General features: G+C 46.9%; 1 long non-coding RNA gene and 1 gene segment (V, D, J or C); both read left to right on the top strand.

Moving 5' to 3' along the window:
• Positions 1-5,020: 5,020 nt before the first annotated feature.
• Positions 5,021-17,264, top strand: LOC309632283. The gene is made up of 3 exons (XR_014246831.1): positions 5,021-5,102; positions 5,204-5,314; positions 14,394-17,264. It is a non-coding gene; the product is annotated as an uncharacterized lncRNA (long non-coding RNA).
• Positions 17,265-18,461: 1,197 nt separating this feature from the next.
• LOC309632613 (T cell receptor beta variable 4-2-like) lies at positions 18,462-26,334 on the top strand. The segment is given in 2 exons: positions 18,462-19,240; positions 19,353-26,334.

A 26,334-nucleotide genomic window follows, 5' to 3' on the forward strand; every position in this document is an offset into this window, starting at 1 on the left:
ATAGTACAAGGAGAGTCAAGATAAGCCAGGATTCCAGTCTGTTAGAGACTCCTTTACCTCTGTATATAGCAGGAACACATCTCAAAAGGCAATCTCAGAAGTTGTTTCACGTTACTGGAGAAAGGCATGCCAGACAGTACTAGCTGAAGCTAGAGGCTAGCTTCATTTTAGACAACCTAGGAGAGCTATTTCTTAGAAAGAATAAATCAGTATAGGACTCGTTAGAGAGCTTAAAGATCTGGTTAAACTCCTCTCCTTCAAAAACCCTTTTCCAACTCTGGCAGACCCCAAATGATAACTGTTTTTTCTATATATTCTTTCAATGCTGGTAAATACAGTTTATACCCCATTATTTTATTTTATTTATTTATTTATTTATATTGAAATATAGGTGATTTACAATATTATATTATTTTCAGGTGTACAGAATAATGCTTCAATATTTTATAGATTATACTCCATTTCAAGTTATTACAAAATAATGACTATATTTAGATAAGCAACAAGGATATATTGTATACCCATTATTTTATGATCGGTGAAATATATAGTTATTTCTTTCTTCAGGTGCTTCATCTTGATATTGGCTCTGTCTTACTGTCTAAAATATTCACATACACCAAAAATAAATCTGTATATTCTATGGTTTTTGTTTTTTATTGTTTTATTTCTCCTTTCCACACAGAACCCATTGCTATCAGGGCACTTCTATTGATACGCATAGAATCAATATGGCTGTTTGGTGACCAGAACATAGCATGGGACCAGTCCTTGAGGAAGCTGAGACTTCAGGCAGGCTCTCAAATGCTGAGAAGACAGCATCTGGTTGTGGTTCTAAAGCCTGGGATCCTAGCAAGATGAACAGGTGGTGACTAGACTGTTTGCTCATCTGGGAGTGTTGGAAGGTAACCCCCAGGGAGGAAATAGTGAAAAGCATGTAGCGGGCTCTCAGGAATAGCTGTTGTTTCAGGCAAAAGGAGTACACCTTTAATATTCCATGCAAGACTGACAGGTAAGAAGGGGGGTTTTGATAGGAAGGAGAAAAAATAAAATAATTAAGATATGTATATTATCTTGATTGTGAGGATGGTATAGGTGTTTTCATATGTCCACACTCCTCAAATGGTACACATTAGATGTATGCAGTTCTTTTCATATCAATTGTGCCTCAATAAAGCTGTTAAAAATAAATAAAATAGGGACTTCCCTGGCGGTCCAGCAGTTAAGACTCCGCGCTTCCAATGCAGGGGACGTGGGTTCGATCTCTGGTCGGGGAACTAAGGTCCCACATGCCGCTCGGTGCGGCCAAATAAATAAATAAATAAAATTATGAAGAACAACATGCAGGAAATTTTAAAAAGGAATTGGAAAAAAAAAAGATACAGCCTGTGACCTTAAAAAGAGAAAATTCAGTAGGGAAGACAAGTACCCACATGACAAAAATGTGTTATAATAGGAGGGGAATAAAAAAAAGGGAAAATCTAGGACTTTTGGAACCAAGCAACTGGCATTGCTTCCTGGAGGACAGGGTGAAAAAAATGAGAAATGCAAGTTGTTCAAAGAAGTCAGGTAAATTAAGTACACATTCATTAGCTATAATCATCACCCTGTCTGGATCTGTCTAGAGCGTATGGGAAAAAGACAAGGTCTGTCTGAGGCTCCGCAGATTATGCAATAAGCATCCTGTGAAGTGAAATATCTCTGTTGTCAGAGGACTGAACTGGTGCATTTCTTTGTATCTGTGCAGGAAGGAGCCCAGTGCAAGATGACAGAGACCATGCCAAGCGAGGAGGGCATTCCTGAGTGAGTGGGGTGTTGGAGCCCAAGTAGGGTGAGGCCAGGGTGAGGGCATTCCTGAGTGAGTGGGGTGTTGGAGCCCAAGTAGGGTGAGGCCAGCAGGCTGGTGAAGGCCAGCAGATTGAGAAGGGCACCCACACAGGGCAGGGCATGCCTGTTGTGGTGTATCGGAAACTGGACTGAGGTAAGGAGGGTTCTGACGTGGGTAGACGCCCTGACACAGGGTCAGATCCAAGCAGAGTGAGAAGGGCATTTCCAAAGGAGCAAAGGTGGCCATTGCAATGGACAACTGGGTACCTGCAAGGATCCAATATGTAAATCTATGAAGGATAACAGGAGCCAGGTTTCTCAGTATTGGATAAGGAGATTGCAAATATGGAAAGGCAGAACACTGGAATAAACCTTACAATATTGGAATTGGAAACAGAAGTATTTCTGTAAACTCATGGTTTTTCCATATGCATAGATAAATATAGAATTAAAGATACATGTAAATGTGTGTACATGTATGTACATATATATATACGTATATTCCCTAACTCTGTCCACTGTGATGACCCTAAAGTAGTCACCCCCAAAGCCCAGATGTAGTGCCCATGTCTTATTTTCTAAATACCATTATCCAATGTATTATCTATGTATGGTGATAGATGGTAACTAGAATTATTGTGGTGATTATTTTGTAATGTATAGAAATATTGAATTGTTGTGTTATGCACCAGGAAATAATATAGTGTTGTAGGTCAATTATACTTCAAAACCAAACAGACGAACAAACAAACAAACAAACTCATAGCAAAAGAGATCAGAGGCAAGAGGTTGGGGAAGAGAGAATTGGATGAAAGTGGTCAAAAGGTACAAACTTCCAGTTATAACATGAACAAGTACTGGGCATGTCATGTACAACATGATGAATATAATTAACATTGCTCTGTGTTATGTATGAAAGTTAAGAGAGTAAATCCTAGAAGTTCTCATCACAAGGGAAAAAAATTTTCTTCCATTTGGTATCTATGTGAAATGATGGATGTTCATTAAATTTATTGTGATAATCATTTCATGATGTATGTAAATCAAATAAGTATGCCGTACACCTTAAACTTACACAGTGCTGTATGTCAATTATATCTCAATAAAACTGGAAGAAAAAACACACAAAAATAAATAAATACCATAATCCACTCAAAGGAACCAGGTCTCTGCAGAAACAGCTGATACCAAGACGGAGACAGGGAAAGTACAAGACGAGACTTGAATGTCTTCTTGTGCCGTGAAGGAAGGAAATACTCAAAGAATGATGGAGACCCTGACAGGAAGGAAGGTTTAAGAAGGGAAACAATGTCCCTATTTCCATATCTCCTTTGGATAATACTTGATGCACACTGAAAAATTATTATTCTATACCTATCCTTTAAAATTAAAGAAAAAAATAGTACCAAAACTCACCTCATGCCAGGCAAATTAATTTTTATCATTTACATTTCAGCCTTGTATCCTGACTTCCGTAAAGCCGCCAGTAAAAATACACTAACAGCAAACATACCACATGTGGAACACATTTTTTAAATGGTTAGATTGACTCATTACATATGGTCTCTTACTATTTTCCATTATATTCATTTATGCATTTGTTCATTAAATAAGCATGGATTAAGTACCTGCAAAGTGTTGAGTATAGTTAGATGAGCCGAGGACACTGGGAGGTCCCAGCACATCAGCCTGGTAAACGGCGGGTGGGGGGAGTTCACCCTGACTGGCTCATGCTGTTTCAGACTTGGACAGAGGCTCGGAGACCATTATTTCAGACTCTCCCCTCATCCAGGTTTCATGGATGAAGAAATGATAAGGCTGAGAAGATGAAATGATGGAGCCATCTAAAAACCAATTATATTTTAACCTTCCTAAAATACACACTTTAAAACTCTCCAAACTATACATTATCTGAAAAACCTGACTTATTGCTCCTATAAGTCAAGTAGCATCTTGAGGACGAGAACATTTTTTTCACAAATGCTTGTTGAGCTAATTAAAATAGTCTGTGTGCTCCATGAGGGTCTGTTTTACTCACTTCTCTATTCCTAGTCCTTGAACAATACCTGGCATATATAGTACGTGTTCAACAAACACTTACTGAAAAATATTTTTTAAAAAAAGAATATGCTAAGCAAGTGTGTATATGGTGGTGGTAGTCGGCGATGTTTCGCCAGCACGTGATAGTAATAGTCGCTAAAGCTTTTCTTTGGTGCTTCAGGTGTCTCCTTGCCTGTGTATTTCCCTGCCTTAAACGTCTCTGCTTCATCCCTATCCATCATCTCTGCTCCCAGAGCTCTATCAGGAGGACTGGGGTCCCACGACTGAGATGAGGTTAACGTGCCTCTTTGACCCCTATGAGGAGCTGTGACTTTACCGAAACTCCCGGCTAGAATTGGGGTGGGGGAGGGGAGGGAAGGTGTGTGGACAGTTGAGAGTTGAGAGCACTAAGGTCCATTGCACGTGGCACCTGCCCAACCTCAACAGCAGTGTGTCTGCTATCCCTTTGGCTCACAGCCCTCAGAAGCTTTTGTTTTGCCCCTGCGTCCTCCTCTGTGTATATCTGCTCCATATTCAGGCTCAGCAACCCAAGGAGGTGAGATGCTCCCTGGGGGTACAGGTTGCAGCGTATTCCTCTTGTATTCCCCTCAGCACCCACTGAGGGGTGCTTCCTATCTAGTTAGCCCCGAATTCCTGGGTCTTAAAATGACAAACAGCTGGTTCCAGGGAGGGGCTCTGATGACCTGAGCAAGGCAGCCTGTCTGAGTTAAATCAGGATGAGGCTGGAGGGGGATGGTCCTGCATCCCCGAGAGGCAGCCGGGGAGGATATCTGCCCAAAGTGGGGGGGCGGGGCTGTGTGTATGAGGGAGGACGAGGAGCTAGACAGTAGGAAGAGGGAGGAAAGACCCCGTTATTTGTTGGGCGTGGGAAGCAAATTGCGAGCAAATTGCAAACAAAGCAGCTGAGAAACCTCCTTGGGAAGCTGGGGCTTGGTGGCGCATCTCTTCCTCTGCCCCCGCCCCTGTACGCCCAGTCCTGCCATGCCAGCCCCGACTCACCTCTGCAGGTGCTGGCACAGGGCATGAGAGGGAAAGAGGGAATGTGAGCTGCAGAAACTGACGGGGCCGCGACTCCCCAAGCACATCCCCTTCAGGACCAGGGAAACACCCTCAGAGGACTGGGACCTGGCAGGGAGACACTGGGTCCCATCCTGTCTGAGCTGAGGAGGGCTCCAGGCCCCTCTGCTGTGTGGTCCTGTGCCTCCTGGGAGCAGGTGAGTCCTGGGAACAGGTGGGACATCTTTGTCCTTGAACTTCAAGTTTTTTTCATGGAGCTGCCTCATGAGACTCACTGAATGTGGTTTCTTGCTCCCAGAGGCCCTTTGGACACAGGAATTACCCAGACCCCAAAACACCTGGTGACAGTGATGGGGAGCAACGGGACCCTAAAGTATGAACGACATCCGGGACGTAATTCTATATACTGGTATGCACAGAATGCTGAGAAATCACTGCAGCTCCTGTTTTGCTAACAATTAGCCTCATCCAGATTGAGAAATCAGTCCAAGACGGGAGGGCCGTGGGCTAATCCCAACCCTCTGACTGTAGGCCCCCCTAAGACCTCTTACTGCCTTCCTGTCTTGGTCCAGGACAGAAGAACTGAGTTTTCCCTTTGGCTACAAGGGGGCACTGTGACTCTCCTGAGATTCAGGGAGAAGAGGGAGGGTCGAGAGAACTCCCTGGATGGGAGAGGGTTGAGAGAGAGTCTGGGTTTGTTCACGACACAGGAGAATGTGGTTTGCGGAGGCTGTGAGTCGGTGCTGAAATGTGAGGGGTTAAACGCAGACTATTGGCTTTGTGTTGATCTGCAAGTGTTTTTTTTTTCTTATTAACAGGAGCTACTTTTATTTATTTTTAACATTTTATTGGAGTATAATTGCTTTACAATGGTGTGTTAGTTTCTGCTTTATAACAAAGTGAATCAGTTATACATATACCTATGTTCCCATATCTCTTCCCTCTTGCATCTCCCTCCCTCCCACCCTCCCTATCCCACCCCTCTAGGTGGTCACAAAGCACCGAGCTGATCTCCCTGTGCTATGCGGCTGCTTCCCACTAGCTATCTATTTTACTTTTGGAAGTGTATATATGTCCATGCCACTCTCTCACTTTATCACAGCTTACCCTTCCCCCTCCCTATATCCTCAAGTCCATTCTCTAGTAGGTCTGTGTCTTTATTCCCGTCTTGCCCCTAGGTTCTTCATGACCTTTTTTTTTTTTTCTTAGATTCCATATATATGTGTTAGCATATGGTATCTGTTTTTCTCTTTTTGACTTACTTCACTCTGTATGACAGACTCTAGGTTCATCCACCTCACTACAAATAACTCAATTTCGTTTCTTTTTATGGCTGAGTAATATTCCATTGTATATATGTGCCACATCTTCTTTATCCATTCATCTGTTGATGGACACTTAGGTTGCTTCCATGTCCTGGCTATTGTAAATAGAGCTGCGATGAACATTGTGGTACACGACTCTTTTTGAATTATGGTTTTCTCAGGAATATCTTTTTCCATCCCCTGACTTTCAGTCTGTATGTGTCCCTAGGTCTGAAGCGGGTCTCTTGTAGACAGCATATATACAGGTCTTGTTTTTGTATCCATTCAGCCAGTCTGTGTCTTTTGGTTGGAGCATTTAATCCATTTACATTTAAGGTAATTATCAATATGTATGTTCCTATTACCATTTTCTTAATTGTTTTGGGTTTGTTATTGTAGGTCTTTTCCTTCTCTTGTGTTTCCTGCCTAGAGAAGTTCCTTTAGCATTTGTTGTAAAGCTGGTTTGGTGGTGCTGAATTCTCTTAGCTTTTGCTTGTCTGTAAAGGTTTTAATTTCTCCATCAAATGGAGATCCTTTTGATGATCTGAATGAGATCCTTGCTGGGTAGAGTAATCTTGGTTGTAGGTTTTTCTCCTTCATCACTTTAAATAGGTCCTGCTGCTCCCTTCTGGCTTGCAGAGTTTCTGCTGAAAGATCAGCTGTTAACCTTATGGAGATTCCCTTGTGTGTTATTTGTTGTTTTTCCCTTGCTGCTTTAATGTTTTTTCTTTGTATTTAATTTTTGATAGTTCGATTAATATGTGTCTTGGCATGTTTCTCCTTGGATTTATCCTGTATGGGACTCTCTGTGCTTCCTGGACTTGATTAACTATTTCCTTTCCCATATTAGGGAAGTTTTCAACTATAATCTCTTCAAATATTTTCTCAATCCCTTTCTTTTTCTCTTCTTCTTCTGGGACCCCTATAATTCGAATGTTGGTGCATTTAATGTTGTCCCAGAGGTCTCTGAGACTGTCCTCAATTCTTTTCATTCTTTTTTCTTTATTCTGCTCTGCAGTAGTTATTTCCACTGTTTTATCTTCCAGGTCACTTATCCGTTCTTCTGCCTCAGTTATTCTGCTATTGATTCCTTCTAGAGAATTTTTAATTTCATTTATTGTATTGTTCATCATTGTTTGTTTGCTCTTTAGTTCTTCCAGGTCCTTGTTAAACGTTTCTTGTATTTTGTCTGTTCTATTTCCAAGATTTTGGATTATCTTTACTATCATTGTTCTGAATTCTTTTTCAGGTAGACTTATTTCCTCTTCATTTGTTAGGTCTGGTGTGTTTTTACCTTGCTACTTCATCTGCTGTGTGTTTTTCTGTCTTCTCATTTTGCTTAACTTACTGCGTTTGGGGTCTCCTTTTCGCAGGCTGCAGGTTCGTAGTTCCCGTTGTTTTTGGTGTCTGTCGCCAGTGGCTAAGGTTGGTTCTGTGGGTTGTGTAGGCTTCCTGGTGGAGGGGACTAGTGCCTGTGTTCTGGTGGATGAGGCTGGATCTTGTCTTTCTGGTGGGCAGGTCCACGTCTGGTGGTGTGTTTTAGGGTGTCTGTGGCCTTATTATGATTTTAGGCAGCCTCTGTGCTAATGGATGGGGTTGTGTTCCTGTCTTGCTAGTTGTTTGGCATAGGGTGTCCAGCACTGTAGCTTGCTGGTCGTTGAGTGAAGCTGGGTCTTGGCATTGAGATGGAGATCTCTGGGAGATTTTCGCTGTTTGATATTACATGGAGCTGGGAGGTCGGTTGTGGACCAGTGTCCTGAAGTTGGTTCTCCCACCTCAGAGGCACAGCCCTGATGCCTGGCTGGAGCAGCAAGAGTCTTTCATCCACATGGCTCAGAATAAAAGGGAGAAAAAATAGAAAGAGAGAAAGAAAGAAAGAAGAAAGAAAGAGAAAGAAAGAAAGAAAAAGGAAGGAAGGAAGGAAGAAAGAAAGAAAGAAAAGAAGAAAGAGAGAGAGAGAGAGAGAAAGAAAGAAAGAAAAAATAAAATAAATTTATTAAAATAAAAAATAAAGAATAATTATTAGGAAAAAATTTTTAAAAAGTAAAAAAAAAAAAAACGGAGAGACAGAACCCTAGGACAAATGGTAAAAGCAAAGCTATAGAGATAAAATCACACACAGAAGCATATACATACACACTCACAAAAAGAGAAAAAAGGGAAAAAATATGTATATATATCGTTGCTCCCAAAGTCCACCTCCTCAGTTTGGGATGATTCGTTGTCTATTCAGGTATTCCACAGATGCAGGTACATCAGGTTGATTGTGGAGCTTTAATCTGCTGCTCCTGAGGCTGCTGGGAGAGATTTCCCTTTCTCTTCTTTGTTCGCACAGCTCCCGGGGTTCAGCTTTGGATTTGGACCCACCTCTGCGTGTAGGTCGCCTGAGGGCGTCTGTTCTTTGCTCACACAGGATGGGGTTAAAGGGTCAGCTGATTCGGGGGCTCTGGCTCACTCAGGCCGGGGGGAGGGAGGGGTACGGATGCGGGGCGAGCCTGTGGCGGCAGAGGTGTCGTGACGTTGCACCAGCCTGAGGCGCGCCGTGCGTTCTCCCCGGTAAGTTGTCCCCGGATCACGGGACCCTGGCAGTGGCGGGCTGCACAGGCTCCCAGGAGGGGCGGTGTGGAGAGTGACCTGTGCTCGCACACAGGCTTCTTGGTGGCAGCAACAGCAGCCTTAGCGTCTCATGCCCGTCTCTGGGGCCCGTGCTGATAGCCGCGGCTCGCGCCTGTCTCTGGAGCTCGTTTAGGCAGCGCTCTGAATCCCTCTCCTCGCGCACCAGGAAACAAAGAGGTAAGAAAAAGTCTCTTGCCTCTTCGGCAGCTGCAGACCTTTTCCTGGACTCCCTCCCGGCTAGCCGTGGTGCACTAGCCCCTTCAGGCTGTGTTCACGCCGCCAACCCCAGTCCTCTCCCTGCGATCTGACCGAAGCCCAAGCCTCAGCTCCCAGCCCCCACCCACCCTGGCGGGTGAGCAGACAAGCCTCTCGGGCTGGTGAGTGCTGCTCGGCGCTGATCCTCCGTGTGGGAATCTCTCCGCTTTGCCCTCCGCACCTCTGTGGCTGCGCTTTCCTCCGTGGCTCTGAAGCTTCCCCCCTCCGCCACCCACAGTCTCCGCCCACGAAGGGGCTCCTAGTGTGTGGAAACCTTTCCTCCTTCACAGCTCCCTCCCAGTGGTGCAGGTCCCGTGCCTATTCTTTTGTCTCTGTTTTTCCTTTTTTCTTTTGCCCTACCCAAGTACGTGGGGTGTTTCTTGCCTTTTGGGAGGTCTGACGTCTTCTGCCAGCGTTCAGTAGGTGTTCTGTAGGAGCAGTTCCACGTGTAGATGTATTTCTACTGTATCTGTGGGGAGGAAGGTGATCTCCGCGTCTTACTCTTCCGCCGTCTTGAAGCTCCCCCTCCTGCAGGTGTTTCTGTCCCAGCGAAGAGCCTGGACCGCCAGACTCGTTGCCTGTGAGCCTGCGTGGGAGTCGAGGGACAGGGGTTTGAGGTGCAGAGGGTGGGAGCCCTCGGGCAGGCGCAGGCCCGTCAGAGAGGCACAGGGGAGCGGCGCGCTGTGAGCTGCTGGGGCTCAGCCAGGGAGCCCCACAGGCCAGAGCTTTCCTGGGGATCTTGCAGAGACGGTAAAAACCTAGGGACGTCTACCTGCCAGGCCAAAGGAGACCTGGAGCCCCGTGCCTCACTCCAGCGTGTCCGGGGGTTAAAGTAAAAAGGGCTTTATTCTTGCCCCTCTGCTGGGTGGTCCTCTTCCTTCCTGGAACAAGAGAGTCAGGAGCAATGAGATGAAACCCCTTTCCTGGGTTTGAGAAAACGGTTCCATCAAAATATCAGCAACAAACTTCCTTCTGGACTCTGCCTCTAACTTCCATCCCTGCCTACAGTGACACATGGGGCTTTGTCCAGACATGAAAACACCTGATACCGAAACACTAGAGATACAAGAGACAGACATCCGAAAGATAGACCTAAATATGACTTTTCACTTGTTTTAACTCAAGGCTCCTGCCTCATTTTTTTAAAAAAACATTTGGGGGACTTCCCTGGCGGTCCAGTGGCTAAGACTCCGTGCTCCTGATGCAGGGGGCCCGGGTTCGATCCCTGGTGAGGGAACTAGCTCCCACATGCCGCAACTAAAGACTCAGCGTCCAAATAAATAGATTTTTTTTAATTTTTAAAAATTTGGAATTTCTCTTTCTTCTTGGAAATCCAAGAATGCCATTACCTTTGGTGTAAACTCTAGTTGTATATAGCAGGAGGAAGCTTCAGAATATCTATTTATTCTCCCGTATATGTTCTCCCATTCTGCCTGAAGTTAAAGTCTGGTTGGCCAGTCACAGAAAAAATGTTAGCTCTTCTGTGAAGGTTCATTTTGCAGTTCATCTCAGGATAGAACAGAGGAATCTACTAAAGAAAGCCAACTCATTTGTCCATGCTCAAATCTAAATTTCTTAACATTATTATGAGCCACTTTCAAAATCTGCTGAAAGTTATAAACATTAGAAAGTGCAGGAACACACACTTCTAAGCTCAATATTGAATATTCTAAGTGACTACCTTTAATTTAAGGCTTGAGAATTCAGGGTCCCCTGAACCTCCCCCACTCCCACCCCCACCAAACATCTATAGCTTCTTCCTAAAAGCAAAAATAAGGTGACATCTAATCATTTTTGAAAGTTAATAAGTAATGCCTGTTCATCATAATATTGTGTTTACTTTTTGTCAATTGTTGCCTGTATTACTTTCAAGTGACTTCAAGATTAAACATTTCTGATCCATGTAATAATAGAAACAGTAAATATAAATATTTTAAGTTAGAGGAGATTTCAAAGTCTAAATAGGCAAATAGCATGAGTTGATGACTTCTAAGGTGAAGGGTGAATGACCTGCAGACTGTCACGTCTGGTTTTGATCTGGATTTTCATTTGGAAAACCAGTGACCACTGGTCCACCTGCAGGCGTATGTTTGCAGCAGTTGATGTGTACATTGACTTTTCTATTTTTGTCAATATAAGAAAGGGGATTTTTTTCAAGGTCAGGGCCACCAGCAACTAACAGCCAGGTGAGCAGAATGGAAGGGAAATCATGGTCCTTGTCAATTTTGCAAACCTGAGAAACCAATTTTGAGCACCAGTAAAGAAAGAGAGAAAATTCGATGAAACTGAAATCTTCATGGGACTCTCTGCCCAGGTAACTAAATTGGACAGAATTGGGATCAAGAGATTGTCCTTCCATCCCATTCTGCCAAAGCACATGGCCCAGTTTCCTCCCCCTCTCCCCCCACGTCCAAGTTCTTAGGGAGCTGGTGAAAAGAGACAGCTCTGCCGGGAGGAACCCTGTTCTCGTGAAAGTCACAAAAAGCAGAGGCAGTGGTGGAAGTTTTGCTTCTAGAATGGGAGGAAGGTTTCACTTTCAAAACATACTGACACATGCCTCTTCCCACTAACATACAAACTCTGGGAAACTGTCCAAACACGAGAAGGAGTTTAGATATTGGACAGCCAAAAATACGACCGATGTCCAAAACACACATCCTGATATCGTTTCAGCCTGTTTCCTTTTTGCTCTAGTTCTTCTCCAGCTTTCTGCCTCATCACCAGAGTCCTATGACTCTTCACCTTTTTGTGGATCAAGTTAGCTTCATGCTACAATTACTGTGTTTTTCCTTCCTTGTTTACTCTCTACTGTAATTGAACCCTGGCGCTTCCCAGCATCCCAGCATCAGCCTCCTGTTCTCCCTGAAGAGGTTTCCCCTTCTCTGATCGAGCTGGACCCGTCAGAAAAGAAGCACAAAGAAGCTATTTCTTTGTTCCTCTCTTTCCTTTGGGCAATTCCTGATAGACAAGGGAAAACATCGGGCTTTCAGACTCTCCTGTGAAAACCAGAAAACAACAACCAGAACTGACATACCTCACGTGAGGCACTTTTCTTTCAATCAGTTTCAATCCAGCATCTCTTTGGATGGTGTGCACCTGATTTTTCAAGGGCATGTGCATAAATGCTAATGTAAATAATTCATGTGAAATCTACTTTTTAAGAATCGTTGCTTCTTTGTATGGTCAGAATCACTAATATATGTAGCCTCCTGTCAGTTTCATTTTTGACTCTTTCCTTCTTTCCTTCTATCCTTTCTTCCCCCCTCCCTTCTTCCCTTCTATCCTTTCTTCCCCCCTCCCTTCTTCCCTTCCCTCTTTTCTTTGAAAAGCTTCACAAGCAAGCTGTGTTGTGCAATGAGGTAGGTACTTAAGATACTGGCTGCATAAGACCCACGAGCCAGTTAACATCTAGAGGTGCCCCTGGTTAGGATCATACAATTTTAAAACTGGACAGAGACTTAGACATGATTTATTTCAGCCCATTGTTTTGTAGATGAGGAAATGGGAAGCCATGTGCAGGACAGTATTTAACTGTATTAATACTGATTATATTTCTAATGTCTGCATAACATGTATTTTATCTTTCTGGTCTAGGGTAATCTGTAAATTTCTTTTGGCTCCTATCAGAATATAAACATCATGAGAATGAGAACGCTGTCTTACTCAAGCTTTGCACTAAGCAGCCATTCAATGATAGCCAACAAATAAAGCATGCATGTGGTTCTGGGACCGTGGTCGTTTCCCTTTTGTTCACTATCTTGTCTCTAGTGCTTGTTCTGTGCTCAAAGAAAAGCAAATGAACCACTGGGTCTGTCTCTGAAGGGGGTTTCACCAGTAATTGACAGCGGTGCCGTACTTTGTGCACGTGTGTGTGTGTGTGTGTGTGTGTGTGTGTGTGAGAGAGAGAGAGAAAGAGAGAGAGAGAGAGTTGTCTCCGGGGCACTTGGTGCCCTGGTCTTACTCTGGGTCCTTGCTGACTTGGCTTTTACCAAGGGCTGGGGCGGCGTCCGGGGGCACTGAGATCTGAGAACTGCACCTTGCCAGCCACTAGGAGGCGCTGCGGCCCTACAGGATCCTAGAGGCTGGTGGAGGAGGGCAAGGACTGTGGGAAGGAATGAAGGGGAGGGAGGTTCTCAGTGTGGGTGATGCCACCGTCTGGAGACATTTTTGGTTGTCACAACGGGGGTGGGGAGTGCTACGGACAGGTAGTGGACAGAGACCAGGGATGCTACTAAACGTCCTACAGCCCCCAAACCAAGAACTATCCGTGCGATATGTCAATAGCGCCGAGGCTGAGAAAGGCCAGGCTAGGCATCAAGCTGTAGACTTTGTGCCAGAAGGGAAGGTGACCTGTAGACAAAGCAAGGGCAGTAAAATCATCCCGCTTAGATTTTCCCAGCTCCGTGTTATTATTCTCCTCTGTAACCTCATTGCTCCTGTCACATCCTGCCTTCTTATTCCCTCCTATTAGCCTTGTGGCTCTGCCTTTCCAACAGAGAACGTCACAGGGAGTGGGGCTGCCGTTTATTCCCCCTCAAAGACTCATCAACAGAGTTCGCTCCTAACTGAGAGCAATGCATACTTGTGTATGGTCTGCAGCTGGTTCTCGGGGAGACCTCAGAGTCAATCTCTTGACCAGAACTGAAGTAATCAAGAGGGGAACTTAGCGTAAACCACACATTCAAGGGAGCCAAGAGTGGGATCGTGCTGCATTATTGTGATGGGGAAGCAGAAGACCCAGAGAAGGGAAACCAGGCTGACTCTGAGAGAGGGGCCTGGAATGGGGTGCAAGGGAGGAGGTGGCCGGGTCCTGGGGCAGGAAAAGGGGAGGGAGGCAGCTGCTGGCACAGAATGACCGTCAGAGAAACGTCCTTGAGGCGACATGCTCACCATACTCAAGCTATGCCTAGAAATCCCAAACTCCTTTGAAAGGAGTAGAAATGAACATTTCTCTGGATAGAGCAAGCGCAGGACATGCGGAAGGAGGAGAGCAGGATAGAGGAGGCCTGAGGGTGAGGCAGTCCTTCTGGGCTGTGACGTCACAGGCACCGCACCTGGCAGGGCAGCGAGCACAGCAGCCTGGTCTTCTTACCACTGAGGACCAGAGTCCCGGGCCAGGGCCTGGCCTAGTCGGCCCGGACCCCACCATGGGCCCCAGGCCCCTGTGCTGTGGGGCCCTTTGCCTCCTGGGAGCAGGCGAGTCCTGGGAGCAGGTGGCTGGACCCCTCTTTGAGTCTCTAAGCCCATTCGTCAACCCTCCAGAAACAGGCTACCTCCTGGGACTCATCTGAATTCTGCTTCTTTCCTTCTCAGGTGCCTTAGACACGGCAGTTCTGCAGACTCCAAAATATCTCACCACACAGATGGGAACTAAGAAGCCCCTGAAATGTGAACAAAAGCTGAACCATGATAGTATGTACTGGTATAAGCAGGGCTCCAAGCAATTGCTGAAGATTATGTTTGTCTACAGTAATAAGGTACTCATTCTCAGCGAAACAGTGCCAAGTCGTTTCTCACCAGAATCTCCTGACAAAGCTCATTTAAACTTCCACATCAACTCCTTGGAGCCAGGCGACTCTGCCGTGTGTTTCTGTGCCGGCAGCTAAGACACAGCCCTGCAGAGTCACTGTCTATCTGTGCACAAAACCCTGGCCTAGTCGGGAAGCTGTGGGGCAATGTGTTCACCCAGCTCAAGGCTCCACTCACCCCCATGAGTTTCAGCCTCCAGGACATCCTGCCAGCACACCCGATGGGGCAGTTCTAGACACACAGAAGTCTTACAGAATTCTACTTCTCAGCTAGAGCAGGGGGTTCCATTAATTTCACTGAAGTACTCAGGGCTCCACAAACAAGAAAGGACCCTGTCCCTTGCCCTGAAGATCTTAACTGATGGAAGAAGCCATTCCCCGCCTTTCTCTGCTGTACATATTGGTACATATTGTACATAACATTATGATTGAAAACACACTATTTGCTAAGAATGTTTGATGAGAAAAAGCCTAAAGGACGGTAAGGTGAAGATAAAAGTCTCTAAGACCAAACGAAAATTCAGATTGTCAGTGAGATCACCATTTAATGGAAAAATATTTGGAGAAGCATGAAAGTCCAGGGTGACAGGTGTATGGTTAGGCCATTTAAGATGACTGTTCTCTTGCTCTCTGTACATCCTCTGCTCGACCAAGCCCTGCTTCACTCGCATGACTATTCAGTCCTCTTAATTACAGGGCTTAATCAGCCCCTGGTAACTGATGAGCCCACCTGACATCAATTCCCCCTGTAAATGGTAGCCTCCTTCTCCCGGAGTAGCTAAGACTACTGCCATGTCCTGCCTGCACACAATGGAGTGTCACTCCAGGACCCTTTGTGTATAATCCCCTGTCCAATAAACCACTGATGTCTCTGTCGCTGTCTCCGGGCTCGTTCTTTGGTCTCGAGGCTGGGCAACCACAAGGCTTGCAGGCCTTCAGGGTGCAGGCCAACAACAGGTAAACTAGAGAGAAAGGGTGGGGCAGATGCACCCATCGAGGTACGCTTGAGCACTGCAGAATTCCTCCCTCTAAGAAGGAGGACCAGTGCCATTGTTCCCAATTCTGATTGAGTGTCATCTTTGAAGCCTCCTCGAGAGCAGGCAGTAGCCAGAAGATGGAGGATATTAGGAGGCATGGAAAGGACTTTGGCCACAAATCTCTAGGCAGGAACTAGCCGGTGGTCCTACCTTAAGTGAGATAACATGATCAAGTTTGTATTTTGGTACAGGAATACTGGATCAGAAGGGAGATAGAGTCCAGGTGGAATGTACAATTAGAAGACTTCTGAAATACTCTACATGAAAGATTATGAAGGGATGATGAGGGGCCTTGTGGATGATATAGAGGAGAGGCTCTGGATTTTTCCTGGCAGGTCTGGATGTAGGATTTGCTAGGAGCAAATCCTCTCAGGGAGCCTTAGCATGTGGGTTCATTGTTACAGTGCTTGGTCTTTCCGGGGTCTCCGTGGGAATCACAGCATATTCACCAATGTCTCTCACTCTAACTGGGTCTGTATGCCAATGTCTTCCAGCTGAGTGTCTTCTGAAATCTCTGCTCAGTTCTATAGCCTTCCAGAACCTTCTGGAGTCCCACCCTGTGTAGACACAACTGGCCAGGAAAAAAGGTAATTTCCCTTCATGTATTCTTGGGGCTCCCATAACCCAAATCCCAGCTGTCTTGGAATCAGTTATGTCTTTTCTATATATCTTCAAGGAACATATACTATTACTATTTGATAATGGGCAGTGTTTGAATTTACCTACATGTTTACCATTCCACTTCTTCACTATTCGTTCTTGCAATGCAGACTGTCCTTAGATCATTTTCTTTCTTCAGTCACATCCCTAATTCAGATAACTTAAACTCACCTTTCACCCCACTCCTTGCTTTGGGAAATGCTTATGTTAGCTAACGTTCTCAGGGCAACCAAGCTTTTCACTTTTACTCATTGTTCGGGGTTTTAGTTTAAATTCCATTGCTTTTTGTCATCTGTGAAATTTTGCATATGTATTGACAGCCTAACAATGCAATAAAATTTTATTTACTCATATTTTTCTGTTTTCTTGTAGAAGGGCCAATCAGTGTCTTCTTACTACAGGGAATGGCCATCATAATAATGTTAATAGTAACAATGCTGGCCTTTTAACTAGGGTTAATTTTTGGTTCTTATCTAAGAATGGAATATCTCCAACTGCAGTGGATTTAAGGTCCATCATATATGTAACCTGTTCAGGAGGGGAATATCCAACCCACTTTGCTTAAATTCTAACCCATATACCCTTACATTTTTTTGTTTTATGGGCCACAGTGAAAATCTGATACTATTTATTACATTAGAAAAATGTTAGTATTTTCTTCCTGACCCAGCACATCCCTGAGTTAAAAAACATCTCACTTATCAACTCTTGACTTTACACATGGATAACTACCCTCCCTAGTCCCAACATAGATTTATATAGATTCTTGTTATTCCAACTTGGTAATAAATATCTAATATAACAATAAACAAATGTTATATTTAGCAACTATAGATTTCATTTTTGTGTTTATTCTTTTTTTTTTTTTAATAGATTGAGAAACTGATTGGAAATTGAATGCAAACTAAGACCACTTGACGGTTACTGAAATGAATAGCCCAGTTTGCTTTTTTTTTTTTTTTAAAGAAATTCACGTTCTTTTATTTATTTATTTATTTATGACTGTGTTGAGTCTTCGTTTCTGTGCGAGGGCTTTCTCTAGTTGCGGCAAGTGGGGACCACTCTTCATCGCGGTGCGCGGGCCTCTCACCATCGCGGCCTCTCTTGCTGCGGAGCACAGGCTCCAGACGCGCAGGCTCAGTAATTGTGGCTCACGGGCCCAGTTGCTCCGTGGCATGTGGGATCTTCCCAGACCAGGGCTCGAACCCGTGTCCCCTGCATTGGCAGGCAGATTCTCAACCACTGCGCCACCAGGGAAGCCCTTTGTGTTTATTCTTATCTTCAAATTTTCTAGAATGAAAACTCAATACTGGCCTAACAGTATGTTTTAAGAAAATGGATGATATTCCAATAAGTAAGTGGACAAAAGGCATAAACAATTTATGGTGTGAAGTAGGAATGACTCACGGTGGATCACGCAAGCTAGTCCCAGATTGGAAAACTGTCTGTGGATCGGATGGGCCTGGTTTGGTTTCTAACATTTTGGAAATGCACGGGGCTTTGGAGATCATTTGCATTCAGTCCCCATGTTGTAATAGCTGAGGAAATATGCTATCACATTCATGAAGTGATTTAAATACTGAAATACTGGACACATTTCTCAAACTTCATATAAGCTGCATTTGATTCCCTAGTGGTTGTCTGGGACTATACTGAATTACCCACGACAGTAGAATTCTGGGGGTGAATGTGTTGAAGTTCTGTGCTTGTTCCTAGCTGTTGCTCAATGAGTATTTGTTGAACAAATCAAGATGGTCTATAAGCTCCACAGGGGCTGGGGTAGTATCTGCAGGGCTGCATTTTGTTCATTCCTAAGAATCCAGACATAACCAACCTCCATTGAGTAAAAATTGAATTTCCTAGATAAGTGGATGAATGGTATTGTTGCCGACTGTTTTGGTGGTTTCAGGTGCTTCTTTCTTCTTCATGATTTCCTGGAGTTTCGTACCTATCACAGCTGCTCCTGGTCTGTGGAATGAGTGAGGGATCTGGGCTGCCGACGCGGGCTGGTTAAGAGGCCTGTGATCTGGGAAATGTGCAGCTTTGGCCACAAGGCGGAGCTGTGGCTCCACTGAGACCGCCGAGACTGGGGGGGAGGGGCTGGGAGTGAGTAGAGGGAGGGGGTGAGGAGGGGAGCAGGGCGTTGAGGCTTCATCCTTATATCAGTTGGGTGCATCGTTTGCAGACTTCTCAAAGATACTAAGCTAAAGTCATTTTCAAATTGATTTCCGTTTGTCTTGCACCGGACGTCTTGTGCTGTTTACTTGCGGCAACTTGTTTGCTTTAAGCCCAGCCAAGCGCTGCACCCTCAATACAGGGCCAGAGAATGGCTTATTCCTTGTTCTGGTCCTCTCAGCACTCTTCCCAATGTCTGGTTCCTGGCTGGCGTCACAGTCGTGCCTTTTTAATGACGGGCACTGGTACAGAAAAGGACCACAGCCTTCCAATCTCCTTCCCTCCATGCAGCTGGGCAAAGGGGCCCCAGCAAGCTTAGACGCTGAGGGAAAGGGCGTTTTAAGTGTCGTCCTGCCTCGGACTGAGCAGGGGAGGAAGGAGATCTCTTCAAGGGAGTATGGTCTGTTGCTGAGAGGGGGTCTTGGAAGGGAGGGGGGACAGAGGGAGAATCTATATAGTGAGGAGGGCAGCTAATAGCAAAAGAGCAACTGTCAGAGGACTATCCCAGCCCAGTCCATTCAAATCCACCTTCTATCGAAATCTATGTAAGGCATAAAAGAGGAAGGAAGAAACATCGCTTGGGGCTGGGGAAACTGACAAGGACACTGACATCACAGGCAAAAGCACCAACCAAGGCCAAGGAGACCAGAGGCCACCCCCCACCCCCGGGGCATCCCAGTTAGATGATGCCACTTCGACCCTGACACCACCATGGGCTGCGGGCTGCTCTGCTGTGTGGTCCTCTCTCTTGTGGGAGCAGGTGAGTCTTGGGTTCACATGGGCTGCCCCCGGACCCCCAACAATTTCCCTGCGGCTGCATCAACACCTCCCCTTCTGGGCTTTGTCTGAATTTTGTCCCTTTCTCCCAGCAGCCTCCGCGGACACGGGAATAACTCAGATACCAAAATACCTAGTCATGGAAACTAGAAGTAAGAAATCTCTGAGATGTGAACAACACCTGGGACACAATGCTATGTACTGGTATAAGCAGAGCGCTCAGAAGCCGCTGGAGCTCATGTTCGTCTACAACTACAAGGAACTCGCTAGCAATGAGACTGTTCCAAGTCGATTCTGGCCCAAATGCCCAGACAGCTCCCACTTGTACCTGCACGTGGACACCCTGAAACTGGAAGACTCCGCCCTGTATCTCTGCGCCAGCAGCAAAGACACAGCCCTGCAGAGCCAACTCCTTCCTGTGCACAAACCTCCAGGGTCCAGCCAGGAAGCTAGGGGGCCAGCCAAGGCTCCGTTTGCCACTTCCCATTAGACCCTGGACAGAAATCCCAGACCATAATACTGCCCGCAGGTTCACGGGGCACAGCAGGGCTCAGTTCCCCCACAGACGCCAGCAGTCTGTGCCGGGCTCGTCCTGACCAAGATTGTGCCTCTGGGTGAATGGAGGACAGACGTTCAAGTTTAAGTTGTCCCAAGCATTTTCCAATTGGCTGGCGCCCCTGGGAAGTCTTTCATGAGACACTTGACCCTCTGGCCACAGCAGTCCTACCCATCCTCCTTCTAAAAGGTGTCTTTCTCTGACTTCCCCTTCCATCCAATTTAGACCCTGGATCTCAGCCCAGATCCCAGCTCCAACTATGCTCAGACCTTTTTCAAAGCACCTCATTCCCTCACCAGGGTCTCCAGCTGTTCCTGCCCCTGAGGACCACGGATCCCCCATCCCGTTGGGATTCCTATTCTCTAGTTCACTCTGCCGGCTGCGCGTTCAGGGGCTCAGCCCCTCGCTGGCTTCTCTTCCACTCCAGCCTTTGCACTTTCAGGCTTGCTTCTTTTTCCTTCTGTCTCTTTAACCCTAGCTCTACAGGTCTTCGCATCCTGTATTATCAGCAGGCAGTGAGCAGTGATGGCCTCCTGACATTTCAGAGCAGGACTTTGTACCCGGTGCTGAACCCCGTATCTTCTGGCTTTGCTCCTTGTAATGTGTCTCAGGGCTGCACAACCCAGCAGCCAAGGGCTGGCAAAGCCCTGCGTCCTGGAGAGTCAGCTGTCTGCATGCGCACAAAGGCTCCCTCCTCTCTCCTGCAGAGGACCCTCCAGGGACAGGAAGACCCCTGGCAGAGCCTCAAACCATAATACGCAAGTCAACCCCTGTGGCGACTCTCTATTCTACGTCTTTAGAGTGTGGGGTTTTTTTCACCCGAGTATGACTCTGCCCTGTCAACTGGTTAAGAGATAAACACATCCCCGCCTAGTATTTTAATGCGTTATTTGTCGTGAAATAAACAAGCCTGCTGTAAAGTGGATGGTTTGGTTTAAGGTTTCACAGGGATCCTCTAAACAAACGCCTGCACGTCAGGACTCACACCCTAATGGCACCAGAGGATGAGAAGGATTCCGCCCTGTGAGGAAGTGTGTTGCTTGGAGCTCGGCAGGTACCTGACTTCTGAGCCTCTTCTTTTCAGGAACCGAGGATTCCCTGTTGCCAAGGCTGTGGCCCCCCAGGGCCGAGCAGCACGGAGCTTTGGGGAATCAGAGAACGACTTCCAGGCAAGGGTCCCAGGACTGGAGACCCCGCAAAGGACAGTAAGAGACCCAGCTTTTGGGAAACGGGTGTGAGAAATATGTGTCTCTCTGTCTTCACCAAATCCATATTCTATAATCTGGCTCGTCTGTTCTCCGATTTCTCTTTTTCCCACCCAAGGCTAGACCCCGAACCCCAGCCTGATCAAAGCTCCAAATCTGCACAGACGCTTGCTCTCCACCCCTCAGGCAGTCAGCGGGCCCCTGCGCCCCTCAGTTCAGAGCCAGCGCTCTGGGCTGGGTGCTTACTTTCTCGTCCACTCTCCTTCCCTTGCACTGAAACGTCCTTTTAGGTTTCAGGTCTCAACTTCTCACTAGATTTCCTCTCCACACTGACACTTGCAGGGTTATTTTTTGTTTTCCTTCGCTCTCTACATTCCCAATGTTTTAATCGTCAGGCTCAGAATTACGACACACAGAGCCCATGCCTCTGAACTGTGGCTCTCAGTTGGCCGTTAGAGAGGGGAGTGGGTCCCGCCTGTCTGTTTGGGTCTTCATACCCGGCCTCACTGCCCTGACGCTTGTATTCTCCCAGGGTCCCTCTGCAGCTGCAGTTTTTCACTCGGGGCGTGGGAGCCTGAACGCTCCAGGTCACGCGGGGGCTGAGCCTTGGAGCATCATGTGTCCGCGTTGGCACGAGGGCTGCCTGCTCCCTCTGTGCGGGCACTCCTGAGTCTGTGGGTGCTGCCCAACACTAGGACATCGTCACAGAGTCTCCTCCCTTGGGCTGCTAAAGACCTGATGCCCCACTGGGAGAGACCTCAGCCCCGCCCCGCCCCTCCCCTGCCATGGACCACAGGTTCTGCTGGGTGATCGTTTGTCTCCTGGGAGTAGGTGAGTCCTGGGAGTATGTGGAAAACTCCCATCCCATTCCCTTGACCTAAGGCCCATTCCAAACTTTTGCCTCATTCTCTTTCTGGACTCTGTGTCCTCCCACAGGACACATAGAATCTGGTGTCAGCCAAAGCCCTTGCCATTATATCACAGGGATGGGACGGAATGTGACTCTGGGATGCGGTCCTGTGCCCCGTCGTTTGTACCTCTTCTGGTACCGACAGACCCCAGGAAAGGGCATGGGGTTTCTGAGGTCCATCTATAACCAAGTGTCTTCAGAGAAGGCAGACTTTTTGAAGGATCACTTCTCGGCTGAGATGCCCGATGGCGTGTGCCTTATTCTGAAGACCCAGCCTGCACAGCTGGGGGCCTCGGCCATGTGCCTCTGTGCTGGCAGCTCAGCCGCAGCCTTGCAGAGACGCTTCCTGCCCTTCCACCAACTCTACAGCTTCGCTGCTCTCCCCAGGCTCTCAGCCTCCCTGCCCTGCCCAAGGCGGGCGGGGGATGTGTGGTGGGACCGCAGCTGCTCTCCAGTAGCAGAGGTCAAAATGAACTTTAATTTGCAGAAAAGGAAATATTGCACAGGATATCTGGGGCTGTGGTATTTGGGAAAGGTTCCCAGGCACCGCAGAATGTGGCTGGGGACCCCAGCGATGGGACAGGTGTAGCCAGTGAGTGACCTGAGGAGCCTACAGAGAAACCTGTGTATTCTCTTTTGGTCTCTGTGTTATTTCCTATTTAGCAAAACATGCCTTCCTTCCATCTCTGAGTGGAGACTGGCTTACTGGAGAGGAGGGGAGGGGTTTGCACGGGGATACCCAGGAGCCCCAACTGGGAACTTTCCAGAAGGCGAAGGATCTCAATGCCAGAGCCTAGTACCGGTAGGAGAGGGATGTTCTGGGACAGTAGGCAGCCGAGGCAGAAGCACCTCAGGACCCTGCCAGGCAGCACAGAGAGGTTCTTTGGGGAACAGTGGTTGCCCCTGTGAATGTGATCTCATGCTCTTGGGCCAGCAGGGATCCAGGCCAACAAGAAGGTCACCACAGAGGACACACTTGGCAAGAGCAAACGCCCACAGAACTTCCCGTGCCCACAACTGGCGTGAACTGCTCACTCTGGGCACGATGGGCAAAGATGGGACTGACTTCTCAGAGGCTAAGACCTGAGTGTTCCTGAACAGCTGGCTGGAGGGATGATGCAGAGAATACTTCACGAGGGAGATACTGGATGTCCCATTGATAAGGCAGGTGGACCTCACGTATTCAGTTAGAGAAATAAATTGGTATTGTTGTGCTAGTGAATTAAGTATTTTGTATTGGTTACACACTTTTCTTTCTTTCTTTCTTCCTCCCTCCCTCCCTCCCTCTCTCTCTCTCCCTTCCTTCCTTCCTTTCTTCCTTCCTTCCTTTCTTTCTTCCTTCCTTTCTTCCTTCCTTTCTTTCTTTCTTTTCTTTCTTCCCTCCCTCCCTCCTTTCCTTCCTTCCTTTTTTCTTTCTTTCTTTTGCACTCTGCTCTCTCGCTCTCCCCTTCCTTCCTTCCTTCCTCCCTCCCTCCCTCCCTTTCTCTCTCTCTCTCTCTCCCTCCCCTTCCTTCCCTCCCTTCCTCCTTCTCTCCTCCGTTCCTTCCTTCCTTCCCTCTTTCCTTTCGACAAAAGATTCCTCACCCCAAGATATGGGAAATATGGCTACTGCATCGCAGGGACCCCATGCGTCTCAGAGGAAGAATCAATCACAGGGTCATGTGTGATGAGGGGTCAGCCTACCCTAAAGAACTCTCCTTCATGTTATGAGATCACCAGTTCCTCTAGAAAAGATGTGCTGGGGCTACTGAGACAGAAACACCATAGAGAGAACATGCAAAATGAGGAGGAGATGTATAGTCTCATATTTTTGGGGGAGTGAAAGTGGTGCTGTTAATAATTACCCTTGAACAACAAGGTGAGACCTATACTTACCCCACCTGTGTCCCAAACGTGGGCTTCGTCTCAGAGTCCTGAGCAGGAGGAGGCTTCAGGCCTGGGCAAACAGCTGTGGCTAATGGGAGAAGTGTCTGCTAAGAGCGGTGGTCATGGTGGCTCATGGGGCTTTGCTGGTGGATCTCCCTGACAGGGTGGCCCAAAGTGAAGGGGCACCTACCCTTCCTCCCTGAGGGACCACTAAGGGCTGAGCACGTGCCCCCCTTTTCCCCCCACATCCTGACCCCTGGAAGCAGCAGACAGGGCCGGTTTTCCAGGCAGCTGGGAAGAAACACAAGCCCCTGAGGCAACCTGAAAGACAGTGGCCTGAAGGGTCAACCCCTGCTGGGTTCAGCCTAAGCTTAAGGTGATTCACAAACAATAAACAACCCTGGGGCTCCTTAGGAATTCATATGGAATCAAGCCTTTGTGTAAGGCTGGACTTTCTGGTAATGTGGGTACTTAGGGCTCAGAACTAGCACATTTTGGATATTCGTGAATATGTGACCTTCCTTTGTAATGTAAAAAATTAATAAACAGAAGCCTCAATTAAATAGAGTTGGGAGACCAGGAGGTGGAGCTCTCAAGCCCTGTGATGGTAGCAGAGCCCAAGAGGAAGAAGAAAAAGATTCCTCTTCTTTCCTGGCAAGGACTCAGTCAGTGAAAAGACTTGGACCCTTTTTTTACTACAGACCTCCCATCTTCCTTTTCCTCTCTGTAAAATGTCATGCAGGAACTTGCATGTGGCTCGCCATGGTTGCAGAAAAGCCGTGAGTCGGGTTTTTTCAATGTCTTACCAAGGGATATAGACAGGGAGACAGACTCTGAGAGAGCTCTGAGAAACTGCTCTGAAAGGTATTGGCGGGGGGGATGTGAGCATATCTGTGATTTTGGCAAAGGGTACATGCAACCAAGCTCACATCTTGGTAGAAGGTTGCTGCTGGTCACAAGGAACAGACACCTTAGTTCATCGTTTTAGTGCTTTTCTAAGTATGGGGAAATGCAAGAATCCAGGTTCTTGAAAATTTCTCCTGAAAATATCGATCTGAAGGCCTGTTCTGCCAGTTTTCCCAGAGCACAGAGTGCCCCATTCCTGATCTTTGCTAGGAAGGTGAGTTTCAGTTGCTTCAGTTTGTGTTGGAAAAAAAGTAGAAGCGGGGGAAGGGAGGTCAATATGGTGATTCAGAAGAGCTGTGACTAATACTACACTCAGCTGGGAAATACCACACGGGAAACCTGGGGGGCTCCAGAGAGGATGCTGGTAAGACATCCAGGAAATTACTGGAAACTTTCCTGCCCCAGCTGACAATGTAAAGACTTCCAATTTATTAAGAGGAGGCACTGTGGTTCCACTGAACCGCAAGATGCTGTGGGGAGGGGCAGAAAGAGCTGCAGGAAATGAGGAGTTCAGAAAGCTTTGTAATTTTGTCAGGCAGATTGGTTGCTGATCTTGAGCCACTGCAAGAATACGAGCAGAGCTCTCTGTAGACAGTGGGAAATGCTTCAAAACTGGGAAGAAAAGTAGACAGGGAGGGAGTTTGAAGGAGCATACTGGGTACCCAGGGGCAAGTGTATACAGAGGAGTAATAGCCTCAAAGGAAGATCAGAGAAACTAGAGCATGAGGCTAGTCCCCAAACCCATGGAGCATGGCCCTATTTTAGAAAAGAGAAAGAGACAATGGCTAATTTTGAGCCACATAAGAGGGGATTCTGGGCTTGGAGGACCTGTAAGAGTTCTGATATCCCAGGAAGACCTGGCTATCAGATCGTGAAGAGGATCAGAGAGCCAGTTCTCACCTATGAACACCAGAACACTGGGCAGGGGGTCGCCCCTCCCTCCCTGACCTGCCCTGGGTGCCAGGCTTCTCTGATTTGTGGCCTCTTGTCTCTTGGGAGCAGGTAAGTCCAGAAAACAGAAGGGAAACTCCTGATATGGGTTTCCCAATTCCAGATCCTTGGCATTTCCTTCATCTGCTTCCTTGTCTCTATCTTAGCTTACATATCCTTTTCTATCAAAACCCATGGATGCTCAGGTCAAACAGATACCAAGATCCTTATGGAGATGGAAAAGAAACTGATCTTTGAATAGTCTTAGACAATGCACCATTTTGCCTTGTGCTGGTATTGACAAGACTCAGGACTGGGACTAAGGCTGATCCCTTAGTCAGAAAGGGCAAAACTTATGGTCCCGGGAGATGTATTTGAAGGTTACTGGTCTCAAAAAGATACAGAGATGTTCCCCCTGACAATGGGGTCAGCCGCCACCAGCCGGATGTCTCCGCACTTCTGTGTCAGCTGGGATGCCACAGGGCTGCAGAGTCACAGGCACTCAGTTCTGAGAAAGAACAAGGTGGTTCTCCTTCATGAGGCCCCTGCACTAAACAGAGGAAGAACAGAAGCCCTTCCCAGCCACCACCCCCGCCCCAGGCAAACAGAGAGTGAGAGTAAAGAAAATAACAGAAAAGAACACACGTTGGTGAGGTCGTGGAGATGTTGCAACCCTTTTGTGTTGTTATGGGAATATAAAATAG

This window comes from Balaenoptera borealis, assembly GCF_965194805.1.
Source record: "Balaenoptera borealis genome assembly, chromosome: 7".
NCBI lineage: Eukaryota > Metazoa > Chordata > Mammalia > Artiodactyla > Balaenopteridae > Balaenoptera > Balaenoptera borealis.